We start from the raw sequence: 17,650 nt of genomic DNA on the forward strand, positions 1-17,650 counted from the left end.
CTTACGCGGCGCGGTTCGTTATCGTCGAGTTAAGTCCGCGTAAAGTCCTCCTTTCTCGCCGTGTTAAAGAGCGAGATGAACGCGGAGCAAGTGGCCGACTGAAGCTGCTCTCCCTCCTTCTCTCTCTCTCTCTCTCTTCTGCCTTCCTCAGCTCGTTGAAGGAAAACTGCACCGCCGTTCGCCGCGCCAATTAACGAGAGGATCCGGACGTTAAACAACGTAACGTCGGCTCGATAATTAATGAAAAGCGAGTGCCGCGGCAGACAGTGTACGAAAAACTTCTTTGGGCTCGCTTGCCCGGGAATCACGGTGGCAGGGCGATATTTTCCAAGCGTACCGCGATCCCCAACCGATGCGGGCAGTCAGAAGATGAAGGCGGCGCGTTCTCTTTGGCGAAATATTGCGTGCTCGAGTCTTTTCCACGGCGGGGGGGGGGGGGGGGGCGGAAGCTGTTTGATAAAGGAGATGCTGTTGCTTTGCGTGGAGGGCCCTCGCGTTATTGCCACCGAAGAGTATTCCGTGCGGAAGCGAGTACACGAGCCCAGAGATAAGAAGATTTAAAGTATCTTCAAGAGTTCCGTGCGAAGAACGCGGGGGGGATTAAACGTGTCGTCACGATTCGCCGCAGATTTCGAAGCAAACTTCGCAGACGGTCTTAATGCTTTTTAATGGGCAGTGCCGCCTCCTTCATGTCGCGAGCAAATTACTGGCTAAGGCAAGTGCGTCAGGACATGACTCAAGAAGGATTTTCAAGGACCGGCGAGATCGATAATAGAAATGATTTAACCCTTAAATGGTATACTGTTTTTGGCAAACGTGGCTGGTATACTGAGGTCGTGGCAGACCGCAAATAAAAAAGGACACAGAAATTTGTAAAGTCGACCCTGAATCAACCTCTATGAATATTTTGTTCTTAGGTACTGTGTAAAATAATAGAAACCTAGAAAGTTAAACTGTTATTATAAAATTAATTAGAAAAACAGTTTACAAGCTTGGACAAGCAAAAATTTTGCAGCGAACTTTGCGTGCCTGGGGTCACGAGCGACCCCAAGATACCAGTTAAGGGTTAAATAAAGGATTTAATGACACCGAGACTGTGTCACGCGATCCGGTGGAAAAACAGCGAGGCTTCTTCGTACTTTCAACGGCACTGGAACGTGAAAATTCTCCGCACACCTGTCGCGTAAGACAGGAATGCTGTATGGAGACAGCACGAGCATCCCTTGCGCGCATCGCCATCCGTCACTGTGCCCCGTAGGTCACGTTTAACGGGATTCACTTCACGTTCGGCGATTCGGGCCGCTGATTAGCCGTGATCGTAATTTGCTTTTTGATCGACGATACCCATTTCGACGGCCGTGCTCCTCCCGTTGCCCTAGAAATCTCCAGTGATAAATCGAGCGCGGAACGAAGGACGAAAAGGGAGAACTCCGGGGCAGAGGGGGCTGGTGATCGATCGCACACGAAAGGAGGAACGCCGGAGCGTAGGAAAAGGAGGGCTCGAAGGCAGCCATGACCGTTTTCTTTTCTGCGCCTGACCTCTGCCCCCTGACCTATTTCCTCGTTCCTTCGTACCTCGGCGCCCTTCTTTCTCCCTCGCCCTCTACCCTTCTGCCCTCTCCCCTTTAATATCCCGACCCTCGAGGAATCGTCAGCACCGCGAAAACTCCACGCAGCATCGCTAGAACTCTGCCCAAACCGATCGGGATCGGTTCTCGTCTGTGTTTCCATTGCGATTGACCTCCGCGCTAAAAGCTCGAACGAATTGTACCCGTTCGAGCAACGCTGCGACACGAGCACCCTCGCGTTCACTGCCTATTTTTTTTTCCAGTCGATTCCATTCTTTGCTTCTCTGTTGCTCGTAAATCCCCGTTTGACCGCGACCGCGCACCGAAAAACGCGATGCCCGGCGATCGAACGTTCAGCGAGGCGGCCACGAGCTTTCCGTCGCGATCAGGAAGGATCCCCAGCTGCTTCTGGGGCGGCGATAAAGTCGCCTCGGATCTGGCAGCAGCGACGTGCCGCGTTATTGGATCGCGGCGAGTGATTCATACCGAGGAATTAATCGTAGGAAACACGCCGCCGGGACCAGTAACGCGGGGGACGCGTTTCATCGGGTCTATTTATTTCCCGTTATTTTCTACTGCGCGGAGACGTTAGCCGAGTATAAATTTAAATATCCTCGGTGTGCGCGGTGAATCACTTTAAAACGATTCTTGGAAGGGACAACGAACTTTCCTCTCTGTTCGCTCGGGTTGAAAAAGCTGGAAACTACCAGGCCTGCTCGCGGGAATCGCGCATCGTTTCCACGTGCAAACAGTCGAGTGATCATTCCGTTCGTTCTATGCAAATCACGATGGGTAATTCGTATTTTATATAATATTTGTTATTCAAAATTAATAAGAAAAGAACTGCGGCTTCTTCAAAGATGCATAAAAACATGGTCCAAATTTCAGATAGGCACTTCGAATCGCTGGTCTCTTAAGGGGTTGCGCCTAGTGTTCCTTCTCGAGAATGCTTTCTCGAGAATTTCTCGAGAAATTTTATAATTGCTTATTTCTTATTTTTTGAGAAGTACAATAATTTCCCGAGAAACTTAAGTCTAGGAAAAATATAAATCTCATTTATTTTCGTAAATGAATGTATTACTAGTTAATCGCGAACGTATGAACACGTCTACAATTTATAATACATCTTATTAATAACATTAGAACCTATATGAATTCCAATAGAAAATCACAGTACAGAAGATTCGATATTATTAACTGCTGAAGGTGCTCTTAAATTCTTATTTAAAAATTTAGAAAAATTGTATACTGAATTAAGTACCTAATGAGTTTCTTCTGGCTATTAAAGAAGAAATATGGAAAAGATTTCCATCTGTAAAATAACAACTACCCAACGGAAATGAAAAACCCACGATTAAGGACAAGCTAATCTAATATACTGACTAAATTTGGTCGAATTTTTTATTTCTGATGAACCAGGTGGTAGCTATAGTGATCACCGTAATAAAAAAAGCGCTGTCGGGAGATCGCTTATAATTCCATTATTTATTTAGTTACCACATTGCAAAAAAAAACTACAAGAACTTTAAAATATATACTTTCGAATATACTACCGTTAATTTAAAAAAAAGTCTTCAAACTGAAGAAAAAAAATCCCGAATATACTTGCGTTTTCAGACCTTGCAGGTAGGCATAACCCCTTAAAAAATCCCAAATTGTGTTGTTTTTTGCCCAAAAAATATGATTCCCTCTTAATTAGCCCACATTGCACAGTATTTGCTGATTCGAGATCTCATCTTTAACGTCGAAGCGCTCGTTAGAAATTCGCGTCTTGAAACTCTGAATTGCCAGTCTCATTGATCACCGGGTCGAGCCTCGAATCTCGGACGTTAACAATGCGGCGTGTTTATGAGCCGGTCGCGTTAAACTTTCGCAACGCTCTGTGTACTACGCGAACCTAATTACGCGCCAGTGTTATCCTTATTGTTATACACCTGCCGTGGGCTCGTAGTGTTCACGGTAAACAATGCTCCTTCCAGCGACCATAGAAACTTTCATTTTTTCCCTTCGCCGACCGCGAAGCGTACTTCGCCGGTGTGTTTGCGGTCGGCGCGGGCCGCCCGGATAATTCTTCGCGTAAAGACAATGAAGATTACGCTGTCGTAATAGCCCCACGGCTGCTCGTTGCTCGACGATAATCAGCAGACGGGGCCCGACTCGGGGAGAAAGTGGTTGCGGTCGTTTATTGTCCGGCCTCGGGGCTGTCTGGAATGTCCGGGACTACTTGATAATCGACCTGGGTCAACAGCTGCTAAGGTGCTGTGCTACGAGGCTCTTTTTAACATGGAACACTTAGGGGCGGGTATTATACTAGTAATTGGAAACTTGACGATGCATCGGGATTCGCAATCTGTTGCGAAAATCAACCATTATGAAACGGCTTTTGCATTGTCTGCGGAAACGTTTTGTATCGTAGAAGATACTTTTAGCCTCCACGTTTAATTGTTTGGGATTAGGCGTTTGTTGTTTCAGTGTTACTAATTGATGCAGTATCTATGGGAAATATTTATCGCATCGCTCAGATAATTAGCGTAAACTTGCGTCCGCCTCATTTAGTGTTCGTATTCGGAAAGTATTTTTGGGCGATATGTTGGTTAAAACAAGCTGGATACTAAGAGTTACGATGACGGTGCGATTAATATTTATAACACTAATATTACTCGCTAGAACTCTAAAAATTCACTAAATATACACCCTATTTTACATTCCTTCGAGAATGAAAAATGAAAATAGGACGTGTACAGGTATAATGCCCACTGGGCCCCTTTTATTTTAATACCCTAAACCCACCACCGTTATAATTGTGTATCAAAAACTGCACGTATATATATATATGGGCACCCATGGCGGGAAGCGTAAATGTGTTCAGAGAATGAACCGAAGAAGTTCATCCTTCGGAACTCACCCTCCCACGCATATACGAACACATAAATACCCGCCAACCATTAGAATCAACCCAGTGGATACTCGTTCTCTAAACTCCCGCTCCCACGGGACTGTTGGGAGCAGTATTGCTGGAAAATCCTTCGAATCGCAGCGTACGCGAGCCAACAAGTTCTATCGGGTCCCGATTGGCAACGCTCAATCCGAACGCACGTGACATCGATTTCTCTGGGTGCACTTCGTCAAACCGCATATTCGGAACTGAACTACAAACTATCGGGTGTCCCAGGCCCGTCACTGCGCCCGTTCGATCCCAAAAACAGCTCGGGCCATCTCTGTCGATAGCGGCAAACATCGGCACGGACGGTTGACCGCGTCATAGCTCGCGTCACGCTCGGCGAGCAAACACGCATCGACGCTGGTTTCCGCGAGGCTGGAGACGCTGCGCGGATTCCCGCTAACCAGAGGATTTCGATCTGGATCCTGGTGAAACGAGCTTCCCTCGCTGTAACACTCAAAAAAAGGCCCCTTCAAGTCGGTCAAGCCTTTTCGAGCTACCGCCGAGAAAGTTTTGCTCTACTCGATCCGAGCAGATATTCAGTCACTCAGGGGTGGATTTGTGGATAGGCTAAGTAGGCTGCAGCAAGCGGCGGCAAATTTTCGGGGGTGGCAAATTGTCGAGAGCGAAAAATTTGGGGAAGCGGCAAATTTTGGGGAGCGTCAACTTTGGGGGACGACAAAGGGAAGCGACAAATTTGCAGGAGCGGCAAATTTTGGGGAGCGACAAATTCGAAGGAGCGGCAAATTTTGGGGAGCGACAAATTTGAAGGAGCGGCAAATTTTGGGAAGCGACAAATTTTGGGAAGCGGTAGGTACATTCATTTTCGGGAGCGACACATTTTTGGGACAAATTTGTTTAAATACAGAGACTTCAGACAAGTTTAAAAACAATTAATTTCTTTATCATATAGCGAATTAGCAATAACTCACATGTGAGTTACCATGTTAAAGTAATTTCGAAATTGTCTCGACTCTTTTAAATTAAAATAGGTATTTGACGATATTTCGCGAAAAGGGCGGCAGACACTTGTTAGCCTAGGCGCGTCAAATCTCCGAATCCACCCCTGTGGACATTACTTTCAACGCTTTGCATAAAATACACTTGCGAATTCCTCGGCGTGAAAAAACGCCGATGCTACACAAAGTGTTAAGTGCGCCGCCACACTGAGAGCGCGATTCGCGTGGATCGCTTTATGTCCAACGCGGATTGAAATATATTTCCACGGCATGACAAAAGTTTCGCGCGACGAAGATAAATAGTAGAAAGTTCGTTGAACGGTTTGTGGAACGTTCGCGGGTAGGACGTCCTACATGGGACGGTCGCGGAATTGGAAATGAAAATTTACGGTTATTTACGGTCAAGCTATAAATCACCGTTCGGAAACTTGTGAGTCGATATTAAGAAAGCCCGACGACTTGGAGGATGTTGCGTGGTAATGTTCTGCAAGTGGATAAAAATCTGCGGTAACGGGGAATCCTTGATACGCGTCAAACGTGCACGGAATTCTGGATCGCGAGACTGGCAGAAGTTCAAGGTGTCAGGTACGATTTCACGTAGGAAGATCGATTGGCAAGCGGGTCAAGGGCACTTTCACATTTTTCAATTGCAACTTGCATATTTGAAACTTATAAGCGCTGAAAGTTCGTGGCTCTATCACCGCCGAGACCTTTAACTCGAGCGGTAAACTTTCAGGCTCGAAAGTTTAATACAGTTAGAGGTGTACCGCGCAAAGAGTCTGTCTCGTTAAACCGACTCGGAGCGTTCGAAGTGAAAAATACACACGGTACCGCAGAAACTGTACCGCGAGTGATCACGATCGTACACCAGTCAGTGGTTCATAAAAAATTAACGAGTTAGTGGTTTGTGAATGAACCTCCGGTAGTTTCACTTAACGCGCGTGAGAATCGTTTCCATAATTCGGTGCGCTTTGGAACGAGGTGTGATTACACTAACAGATCACGCTCTTCGTGTAATCGTGGGAGGATTAATGACCAGTATTCGATTGGGAATGGGAGCACGATGGAAATTCGTGGCGTGTGCTGAAAGACGCTCGAGCCCCTTCGCTGGCCCCGTCACGAAACGACAGAATTGCCCCGTTGAATCGACGTCTCCGGAAACCCTCGGAGATGTTAGCATACGTAATGAACAGCGACGAGGTCTAAGCAGATGTGTAAAACGCGATGAAAAGTACGGCGGTGCTCGGAATGCTGGTTAATATCTGAAATTCGAGGTTGCAGCTGCTCGTTACCGGGAGGGTGGCGCTTTCAGAACCATTAGCGATGCCCTTTCGGTTGATATCTGCTACTTTGGCGCAGGATATCAACCCTGTAATACCGCGGAATAGGGTAACGAAGAAGACATCGATCACAGCCCTTCTCGAGCCACGATAAAGTCGTACAGGTCGTCTCGAGCTTTGCGCTTTCTGCTCGTCGCCAGGTTTTTTTGCTCTCGAGCAACGAGCACCCTGTTCCAGGAAAATTATGGAGTAAACTCGATCGATAGCCATGAAACGATTAGAGCCACGGTGATGGGCTACCTCTGTCGTCGTGTAATCTCCTGATAATTTATGTATCCTTTCCAGCGGGACGGGTGAACGTGTTTGCTAACGCTCTTATGATTTTTACGACTCCCGTCTACCGTGAATCTATATTGTTGAATATTACAGACCCTTGGAACTTCGCGCTCAGCCCTGTATCAGAGATCCCGTCTTCGTAAACTTAACATCCCGGAAAGTTTCAAACCCGCCTGGAACGTTCTCCCTCGTATATTCAGCGTCAGCGAGCATCTACGTCAAGATGCGGCTTCCGTTGCGTCAGGCGCCTGGTCGTCAAGCTAGCCAATGCTGTATCGCGATTTTCAGTGCGCCATTTGTAAAAATAATTAAGATGCAGCAGCTTCAATCATTATTATATATAAATTCGACTGCCCTAAAGTCGGGAATCCACATGGAAGCTAAGCTAATCTGTGCATTGCTTGCTTTTAAAAAATTACCTTCGATACATCCTTATGGGACCGTTTCCACCAAAATCTACTAATAAGCTAACAATTGTAAGGGAGTCGGGGAAGGTTACTAAAAGAGGTGTCGTTCGTTTGGCTGGTTATCAACAACTGCTTTATTCGACGCGTCGCACAGTGGTCTGTGTTGATGGTCTAGCGGGACAAAAGTCCAAAATCATGAATCTTGGTCCAAAAAATGAATGAATCTTGGTCCAAAAAATGAATGAATCTTGGTCATACTACAAGCTGCTGAGTCAGAGATGTGTTCAATTGTATCGTGATTTAAATTGTTGGTATTTTGAATAATGGTTTGCAGGGGTACAAGTAAGTAGTAAATCATGCTTCAACCATGAGTATTTTAATTTCCAGCGAACAAATTTAAAATAAAATCGTAAAAATGATGGAATTTTTCAACAGCTTTCGTTGGAAAAGCTCTAGATACCCAGGAACCTCGTGGAACCTGAAAATGTTTGTGCAGTTTTGTGCTATTTGCTTTATGGAGTACATATTCACAGGTTTTAGCTGCGAATATTTGCAACTCTACATAATTTTTATACATAATTAAAATAATTCTATCTTGAAAAATAGTGACGTTAGGAGCTAAAATGTGTAATTCGTTTTAAATAACGTGGTTGTAAACAATTTTTCTTTACAAAACACGGTTCACATTCGCTTTCTACATTTTAATAAACCCCAGAATACGAATTTTGGTTTCACAAAACCGTTGGAGGCTGACATTTAACTTTTAAGGGTGGTAAAACAATGCGAATGGAGTTTTTCAAACAAATAATAAACATTTCCACCTAACTGATGATTTATGTACGACCTACGTCTTTTGTCTCGCTAGATTGTTATTGGACAGAGGCCCACACCTCGATCGTCCTCTGTTTGCACCCAGATGCTCCGCGACGAACGCTACGTCGCGTCTCTTAGCGCGTTTTGCGAATAATTCTGTCCTTGCACAATACTAAGCTGAGCTTAGTATTTTTTTCGGAACCTACCCAGCCAGACAATTTACAGCAAATTTGCGTAAAGTTTATCGAATATTAAATCACGCAATGCAACAATGTTGTGCGCTTTGTGAGTGCTCACCTTGGCGTTAAATTTAAGACATGTAATGATGCAATTAGAACAGAAAATATTGTAGCAATCTTTATACACTCGATGAGGATATTCTGTTCAGGTCATATTTGAATCATATTTGAGTCATGACGTGCTGCTGATATTTACACAAAATGAAAAATTATCCGATCATTCTCGAAAGCGGATTGCGAACGTTCCCGCGTCAAAGCGTCATCTATTTACCTTATATTTGTGCAAAATTTACCTACAGTTGTGCATTGAAAAATAGGGATCATATTTGAATCACATTTGCAGCAATCAATGCGGCACACGATGATTGCAAATTGCCATCATCACTTTACATTATATTTACAACATATGCTTTAGTCATATTTAGTAAATTAACATGATTCTAACGATGTAGCAATATTGATCAAAGTAAATGTATTGGTTCATTGCGTGATCAAGAATTTAACTCATGATACGATGTAAAATTTGGGTAAATTTGATGTTATATATTTATTCAAACAGAATTTACTGTACATTGCTTCAAATTTTCGATAAATTCATTTCGACATCTCAGGACGATCTCATGAATTCACTTTAAAGTCTATCTGGGTAAGTTAGCTCGACGTAGCACGAGATTCCCCCGCGAGCGATTTTTCAGAATCATAGCAAGGTGTAGCTTCCGAAAAAAAACATAGCACACCTTAGCTTGGTTTTTTATGGAAACGGCCCCATAAGTATGTATCGGAGCTAATTTTTTAAAACTTGGGTCAACCTAGAACGTATAAAGGTCTGCGCACACGTATCCGTTCCGTATCCACGTGCGTTGATTTTAACTCGCCAATTATAACATTAGAGTGCCTACAGAAAATGGCAGATTATTTATAGGTGAGAAAGTATGGAAAATAAGTACTCCGTATCGTTGCAATATCGCGAGAGCCGGGTTAGGTCTCTGTGCCATTTAAGGTCATCCTTCGATGGGCCAACCCCCATCAAGTCAGCAAGATTTCATCGTAAACGCGCCCCGGAGGATCGACGGTTTTCGTTCAGTTCAGGGCTTATCGCAGCCTCTCAACGATCATCCCCTAGCCCTGCCTCTCACTCCCGCATTCTTTCTCCATCTGCCATCGTCCCCGGTGGCGCGGGGTTAACCCCTGCCAGCCAGACAGAGACAAAGCGCGCCGACATAAATAATTTATCTGGGAGGACAGGCTTCGCGGCAGCAACGGTGCGCGTTGCATTAAATATGAAATCCAATATAAACTTTTGCCCGAGCTGCTCCCGCCCTTCCCTTATTCTCTGGCCCATTACGCGGTCGCGCGCGCGCGCGCCCCGAACTTCCGGGTGCATCGTAACATCCTGCTCGCCGCGACTGATTAAAGCGTTAATTGTAATTAGTAATTAATCGTATTCTTGGCCAGAAAGTACAACGATCGCCGGTAATGGAAATATTTAACCACCGGTGATAATTTGCGCTATCATCGGGCGCTCTTCTCCGCAGCCCGCGGTGTTTTGATTTGTTCCGCGCCAGTGGACACGAATTAATTCGGCAAACAATTAACGTTGACTGCGCGTGTCCTCGTTTAACGTTACGATGAATCGCCCGGCGCGTTCTGTCGCGGAATTATTCCGCAGCCGAGCGCAACGTAATATCCCGCACGCGAAAGCTCGAATACTTGTATACTTTGACTGGTTTATACACTGCGGGAGGGCGGATGGAAGAATAATATAGACGCGTAATAACTTAGCAGTTAGTTTTTTATCGAGGGGCGCGAAGGGCCAGAGGGTGTTTCGAAGCTGGTAGGTACTTTGAGCGGTGGACGTAGTTCGCGGGGAACGGCGAACGAGTTTTATTAAACGCGTGCTCAAAGGGACGACGAATCGGGCGGTTTCCAGAAAATATCGCGCAACTTCTTTCGTACCCGCGGCGGTCGCTGAAACCGACGAACAATAACTGTGTATATTCATCCGTTTTTGTACGTTGGTTGTGCTTCCTGCGAGAGGCGAGGCCGCGTGTATCGACGTTCAATCGCGCACGCTGCTCGAATATCGATACGACGCCGCGCTCGTGGCTGCAGCCACGCCGAGCTGCGCTTTCGTCCATCAATCCTCGCCCAACTGCGTTTATCTTTCTCTCTCCTTTTTTTTCTGCTTTTAATATCAAACTTTCACCGTGTATCCAGCAGCGATATTGTAATACAAAATGGTCTGTTCGACAGCCTGCATTTCAAAGGGAACTTTCGGTATTTACATGCGACAGGAGATTCTTGAATCAGAAAAGAATATCCCTGTGCTTTGAGGGATTTCGGTGCGCGCTGGGATACGCGTGGCAGTGATTCGAATTTATTGTGCGACGGGAATTGAATGAACTTCATAGATAACCGTTTTTTCCAACCCATTGTTAAACTCTAAGTGAGTGTGCATAACATTCGCTGTATCAGTATGGAAATATCCTCGATGGTTGATACGTAAAAGGTTGTCTTTGTGGCTTATTAGGTTGCGAAGCTTTATACCATTGAAAGCTACTGGGTGGGTGGATCTCTAATTGGCATGTTTATGTTGTCCAGAGTTTCAGCATTCGTTGTGGTTTGTGAAGCTTGTAGTTGTTCTATTTATCAACCTTTAGCATGGAGGTTCTTACCCCTTAACCGGTGACATCCCACTTTGTGGTATTAATTGTGACGTGGAGTTTCACAGACTCCTCTTTAATAATTTAGTAGCGACATTTTTACGTATTTGAAATGATACATTTGCGTGTTTTGTTCAAAACTACTGAAAGTCGTCCGCCACATATTGTAAAAGAGGATCGAATTAAAATCTGGGAAAAATAATTCTGTAGGAGTCTTCCAGACTCCATGCCACCGGTTAAGGGTTAGTGGACTACCGAACAGAATACTGCTGAAAAGTAGCTCTACTAAAATTAGCCTTAGAAGATAGATATTCCGTAGTTAGAGAAGAATAGGATGCCGCGTTTAACCGAAATCCGTTTTCCAACACTCGCGAAACAAGCTTCGTAATACGCAATACGTGTGTCCTGGTTCCCTACGACCCAAATGGCTCGAAAAAGGCCAAGTCAACAGAGGTCCCGGACAAAGCAGAGTAGTTCGAGCTCTCGGTACATCAAGCTTCTATAACCCCTACGGAACAATGGTTCGATTAGACCTACAAGAACTTCGCCATACACGGGTATCAACCGAAAACCGTGGTGCACTCCGAAAGAAGGCAGGTCCTCTTTAAAAACATCAATTAGTGACTGAATAAAACTCGTACAAAATTTCCCTTTCGCGAAATGGAATTTATCTCGCATATATCCGAAGCAGACCTACCCCACATCAAGGTCCATTTAACGTAACAAAAAATATAGAAATTAGGCAACCCGGAAATTTAGAAAAATATGCAATTTTGCGTGCAAGTAGAGTGGTTCATCCGTAACACAGAACTATTTTTTGTTGGTGCCATAGTGCGATGTTAGGGGATGAAATGCCCCCTCCAAAAATGCTGAATTTTCTATTTTTTCGGATATCTCGAAAACGGTAGGGGATATCGAAAAGTAGTTTAAACAAAAGTCGTATCTTTTTTATATCTGCAAAAGTGCGTAAAAATAATTATGGAAATATCCATATTTTTGAAAATACCCCCACCACCAATATTTAATTCGATAATTACTTTGACGCAGTTTTGTAGATATAAAAAAAGATGCAACTTTTGTTCGAACTTCTTTCCAATATCTCTCACCGTTTTCGAGATATTCCACGGAAAATTCTTTTCTCTCTGCATTTTATCCAAGTTGTGATTTCACCACCCAAAACCACACTACGACATCAACAAAAAATAGATACGTGTTACGGATGAACTACTCTACTTGCACACAAAGTTGCATAATTTTCTGAATCTCCCGGGTGCCTAGCTTCCCTTGCAAGTAGGACTATTATTTAACCCTCAAACCCCCCAAAACGAACAATCAACCTCCAACGCTGTTGTTACTATTATTCCACCGGTTGCTCGTTTAATTGCGATGTATTTTATAAATGCCGCGCGAGCGGTGCACGGGGAAAAATGAATTTCATTGAGAACACGCGGCTGGCGAGTAAATGCAGCCCCAATTTCGGGCAGCGGAACCCACCAGAGGATTTAAATCTCTGGCCGTTACAGTTTCGGTAATGCCTCGCGGAGCATTTACCGCTGCGCCTGTGGATCACGTGGAATGAAATAAGCATAGGATCACTCCATACACGCAGCACTTTCGGAATCACAAATTGGGCTATATCCTCGCGCGCGCTGCAAGCATTGCTACGCGCCGCGTCGGCGCGTTTACCTGAGCGACGGGGGCGCGTTAACGCGTTGAAACTCATTCCGTTTATTTCTCGCTTTTTTCAGGATGCAGAGACAAAGCCGGAGTAGCTCGGAGGTGGAGGTTGCGCTTATGCGCCCCGTAAGCACCGCTGGCTAATAGCACCACGGCCCATCCCTGACACCCTGCAGCCACACCAGGTAGGGTACACACACCCTTTCTCACTTTCTGCGCTCGTCTTTTATGCATCGGCCGTCGCCGTGCGTCATTTCGCCCGCCCCCGTGGGCTCCGCCGCGAATATCCTCGCCCCGGGCAAAGCCGAAATCGCTGCGCCGGCTATGCTCCGTTATATCCTCGCGGTCGGCCGTCTCGTTTTTCGCGCTCCACCGTGCTCCATCGCGTTCCTCGCGTGGAAGAGTCGTAGCTTCCGTGAATCTAAGCGGGGCGCTGAATAGCGGAATGAAGTAGACGCGTGGAAGGGCACGGGGGGATGAAACGTTTATTTTATCATCCTGCGCGGAGCCGTTTGAAAGTTTCATGGAGCTGTAGGCTAGCGACGGAGAGAGAGGGATGTTTTAAGGCCTTGAAAGCGAAATGGCCTGAATGGGTAATGAATGATAATAAGGAACGCGAAATTGTTAAGCGTTGGTAGAAGCACGTAGGAATACAGTAATTGTGTCGTCGGGATGTATTAGGAGCGCCAAGACTGCTCGGTGAAAGATAGAGTAATTGGTTTACACTCCGTTACAAACATTTCCGCCAGTCACACTTCCAGGGGACATTCGCAGTCTTGCGAACGTTTCTGTATCGCGCAGTCGGATGTAACGCACGGTTATAAGTGGGAGCCGAGTGCTGGGAACGTCGAAAGCATTAAAATCCTTCAGAGATTCAGGTGGAAAGGGCAGAGAAAGTAATAAAAAGCTTTCAGCGAGCGCGTCGGCAGCGCGGATGCGGAAACGTTAAAATTAGCGTAAACTTAATCTGACAATTTAACGTTCCCCGTTTCGTAATATCCGCCCCCCGTAACTGACGTTCGGTTATAAAACCGACCGATGGGTCCAGCTTCGAATGTAACAACGAGGCCAGGAGATTATAATTTTACGATGGATTCGCGGGAGCAGTTTGTTGCTCTGCAGAAGGGATCAAAGCCGGGCAAGCTTGGGATAAACGGAATTTAACGGCGACTACGACGAAAAGAATCGTTTCCAAGTTCTCGGCAGTTGTTCAGTCGCGACTGGAACGGAACGAAATGGAAACGTCTATTAAGCTGCAGGACGTAACGTTTCCACTGCGAAATAAAAGAGGAGGCGAACGGGGGATGGCATCCGTGAAGGAATTACGGTAATTGAAAGGCGCGTGTGAGCCGTTGCCGCGAAGTGGAGCAAGGACTGCGCGCGGGAGATCTAGATCCTCGAACGATTTGTAGCCCCTGGAGGAACGGGAACGAGACGAGGTGTAATTTGAAGCGGAGAGGCACGCGCTACGCCGCGCCTGCGTTTCCCAGCTGATATCAAGGACGCGCGTCCCGTCCCGATTAAACTTACACCATCTTCCCCGACTAATTCATGCGCCGTTCGCGACGTTCATGAATCTGAAATTCCAAACGTTTCGAGTATTCGGGGACGCAGGAGCCCTCGACCGAAACACGTCACAGTATGTAATCACGCGATTCCACAAAAGTGCTCGAAAATGATTTCATTCTGTGCAAACGCTTACACGGAACACTATTCAATTGATGATGGAATCACGCAGATTTCTTTATATAGATCGAAAGTCTATATCACAAAGGTCACAAAAATGTAAATTAAAGATGCTCCCAACAGCTGGTCTGACCTTGAAAAATCAACAAAGGTGGAACAGGGGAAAAAAGAAAAATGAGGGAAAGAGAATTACAAATCTGTCTGTTCAAATTTAAATATCTCTACTATATATCTTACTATATATCTTTACTATAATGTATTTTCATATGATAGAGATAATTAAATATGAACATACGGATTTGTCATTCCCTTTCCCTCATTTTTCTTCTTTCCCCGGTTCCACCTTTGTGGATTTTTCAAGGTCAAACCAGCTTTTGGGAGCATCTTTAGCTTTCATTTTTGTGACCTTCGTGACATATACTTTCGATTTATATAAAAAAATCTGCGCCATTCCATCATCAATTGAATAGTGTTCCTTGTTAAGGGGGAATACCTGTGACGGCCGGAAAAGTAAGCCACTTTTAAGATTTTTTTTCAGGAATAATTTACAGTTTTCATAAGAAAAATTTATTACCTACCTTTAGTACGCTGTCTTAAGAGACTATATAAAAAATAAATAAATAGAAAAACATCTATAAATTTTAATATATTAATTATCCTCTGGACCCCCCCACTCGAGCTGGTCGAAGGTGTAACTATGGAACAGCAGGTGCGAAATCAAATTTAATTTTTTTGTTATAAACTATACGAGTGTAATTTCCGTTGTACGTACGGATTCTTTGATTGAAAACAAATCTTTTAAAATATGCTCGAAAAACTGTCCATTTTATTCGCGGATTTTCGAAACTTTTCTTCTAAAGCGTACCATTTTTACAAAAAATAATTTGTTTAAGAAATCGGCACGTACAACGGAAACTACACTCATATAGTTTATAAGAAAAAAATGAAATTTGATTTCGGACCTGCTGTTCCATAGTTATACCTTCGACAAGCTCGCGTGGAGGGGTCTACTAGATGAATTAATATATTAAAATTTATGGATGTTTTCCTATTTATTTTTATTTTTCTAGTCTCTTAAGACAGTGTACTAAAGGCAGGTGATGATTTTTTTTTACGAAAACTGTAAATTATTCCTGAAAAAAAATTCTTAAGAATGGCTTACTTTTTCGGTCGTCACAGTGGTGTTCCCTCTTAAACTTCTATGACCCTTGTTTCATCGCGGTATGATCCATCCTGGCACTGTGATTTGCGCAAAACTTTGAAAGGAAAGTAAAGAACATAGCGTCCCTCGTAAATTAGCCTTCGTTTCCCTGAAACGTTACACGCCCGTGCGCGTACAGAATGGCAAAGCGAAGGATTCGCATGCGCATCGTCCTGCATCGGCGAGGGTTTAATCTTGCCAACAGCGCTGGGCCTCCTCTCCGCGTTCGGTTGTTCCTCGTTGTCAGCATCGCTGTCGGAGCGGTTCACCGTGGCGTCGAAGTGGGCACGGAGCCGCGAGTCGGTTGTCCTCGCAGGTCGAATGTTAATTCGTAAAGTGGAAAATCGTTTTCGAGCCCGTCCCCGCGATCCGTCGCTGGCCGCGCGAGATAAACGCGCGTCGGCCGCCCCCGCGCCCCCACTCGGCGGTGAAATATTCGACGGCAGGATAGGCTGTTTACGATAATAGTCGGCGCTGTCGATTTACAGTAATTTTACACGCGCCTAATTAGCAATTCCGATCGGGGCCGCCCGCCTTTCGCGACCGGTTCCCCCGTCCGAGCCGATAATCTCGCCGGATCGCGGCGTCCCGGTCACGAACGCGCGCCCGCGTGTCCGCGGCAACGCGGCGGAATAGAATCAAGCGGAATAGAATAAAGTCTTTACTCTGGGAGGAAGGAGGACCGCTCCGAGAATGGCCAAGGAACGCGAGCGCATAAAGGATCATTTGAAACGTAAATACGCGGTAAGCGGTCGGCGGGGTTGGGCGAAGCGAGTGGATAGTGTAAACCAGCGGCCGGCGAAGCTGCGGAGCGAGGGGAAAATTAAATAATACAGAAAGACTGGGATTACGGGAGCGCCTCATTTATAAGGCAACGACGGGACGCTTGGGGGAAAAGTAAGCGGCGAAGAGCAGCGGCGTTCAGGAAAGCGCATTCTGATGGGTTTAAAAGGTGCAATGTTCGAGCACGACCCTCGTGCTCCAAATATGTGTGTGTAGTACTGAAGATTGTACGTATGTAGGTACAGCATTTGTGCTGCGTTTAATGAAATCAGAATGTGATGGTGATTTAAGGGGTTAACTCCTGTATTTACGCCGCAAAATTAGGCAACATTGAGGTTTTCTTTTCTCAGTGAATACAATGAATAACAATGTTAAACTTTTTTTTCATATATTAAGCTACTTATAATGTATAGGGGAGCCCGGAGCTAGTTGACACAGGGGGCAAGTTGATACAGACGAATTATCTCGACACCGTATATATGTAGCTCCATTTGAGCGAGATATATGACGATTGTTGTTTAATTGTTTTCTACGATCAAGCGTACGTGTATGTACATTGATGTTAACAATTGTTTTTTTTTACTGTTTTCGTTTATGTAGAGAAAAAGTAAATAGTTTTGATACATCCAAATTGATCGTCCAAATAACATTTTTTCATTCATTTTGTACGTATTTTGTCAAGTTTTCGCTTACTATATATTAAAGAGGAAGGACCAAAGTATGTTTTGGCATATTTGTTATTAAGTAATTATTAAGTAATTAATTTAAATAAAAAATTAATAAAATTGAAAGCAGAATAACGTATCAACTAGCCTAGCCCTGCAGTGGAGTAAATTGATACAGTTTACCTTCGTCCAAATAACATTTTTTCATTCATTTTGTATGTATATTCTCAACTTTTCATTTATATTATATTAAAGAGGAAAGACCCAAGTATATTTTAGCATATTTGTTATCAAGTAATTAATTCAAACAAATATGAAAAAAAAATTGAAAACTGAAAAAACGTATCAACTAGCCCCGGTCTCCCCTACGGAACAGTTTTTTAAATACACTTTTAATTGTGTTTTTTCAAGGTTATCTGCAGTTAAAAATCG

The 17,650-nt window shown here is 44.6% G+C and overlaps 1 protein-coding gene across 8 annotated transcripts in view; it reads left to right on the forward strand.

Annotated features, from left to right (window-relative positions):
• Positions 1-17,650, forward strand: part of LOC143366313 (uncharacterized) — a 350,623-nt gene that overhangs the window by 232,807 nt on the left and 100,166 nt on the right. For 7 of the 8 annotated variants that reach the window (XM_076807286.1, XM_076807292.1, XM_076807293.1 and 4 more), the window contains one exon: positions 12,955-13,068. The exons of the other annotated variant lie outside the window; for it this stretch is intronic. The gene's annotated coding sequence lies outside the window, so the exon portion shown is untranslated. The remainder of the gene's footprint in view (positions 1-12,954; positions 13,069-17,650) is intronic. 8 annotated transcript variants of the gene reach the window in all.

This window comes from Andrena cerasifolii, chromosome 2, assembly GCF_050908995.1.
Source record: "Andrena cerasifolii isolate SP2316 chromosome 2, iyAndCera1_principal, whole genome shotgun sequence".
In the NCBI taxonomy this organism is placed as follows: Eukaryota; Metazoa; Arthropoda; class Insecta; order Hymenoptera; family Andrenidae; genus Andrena; species Andrena cerasifolii.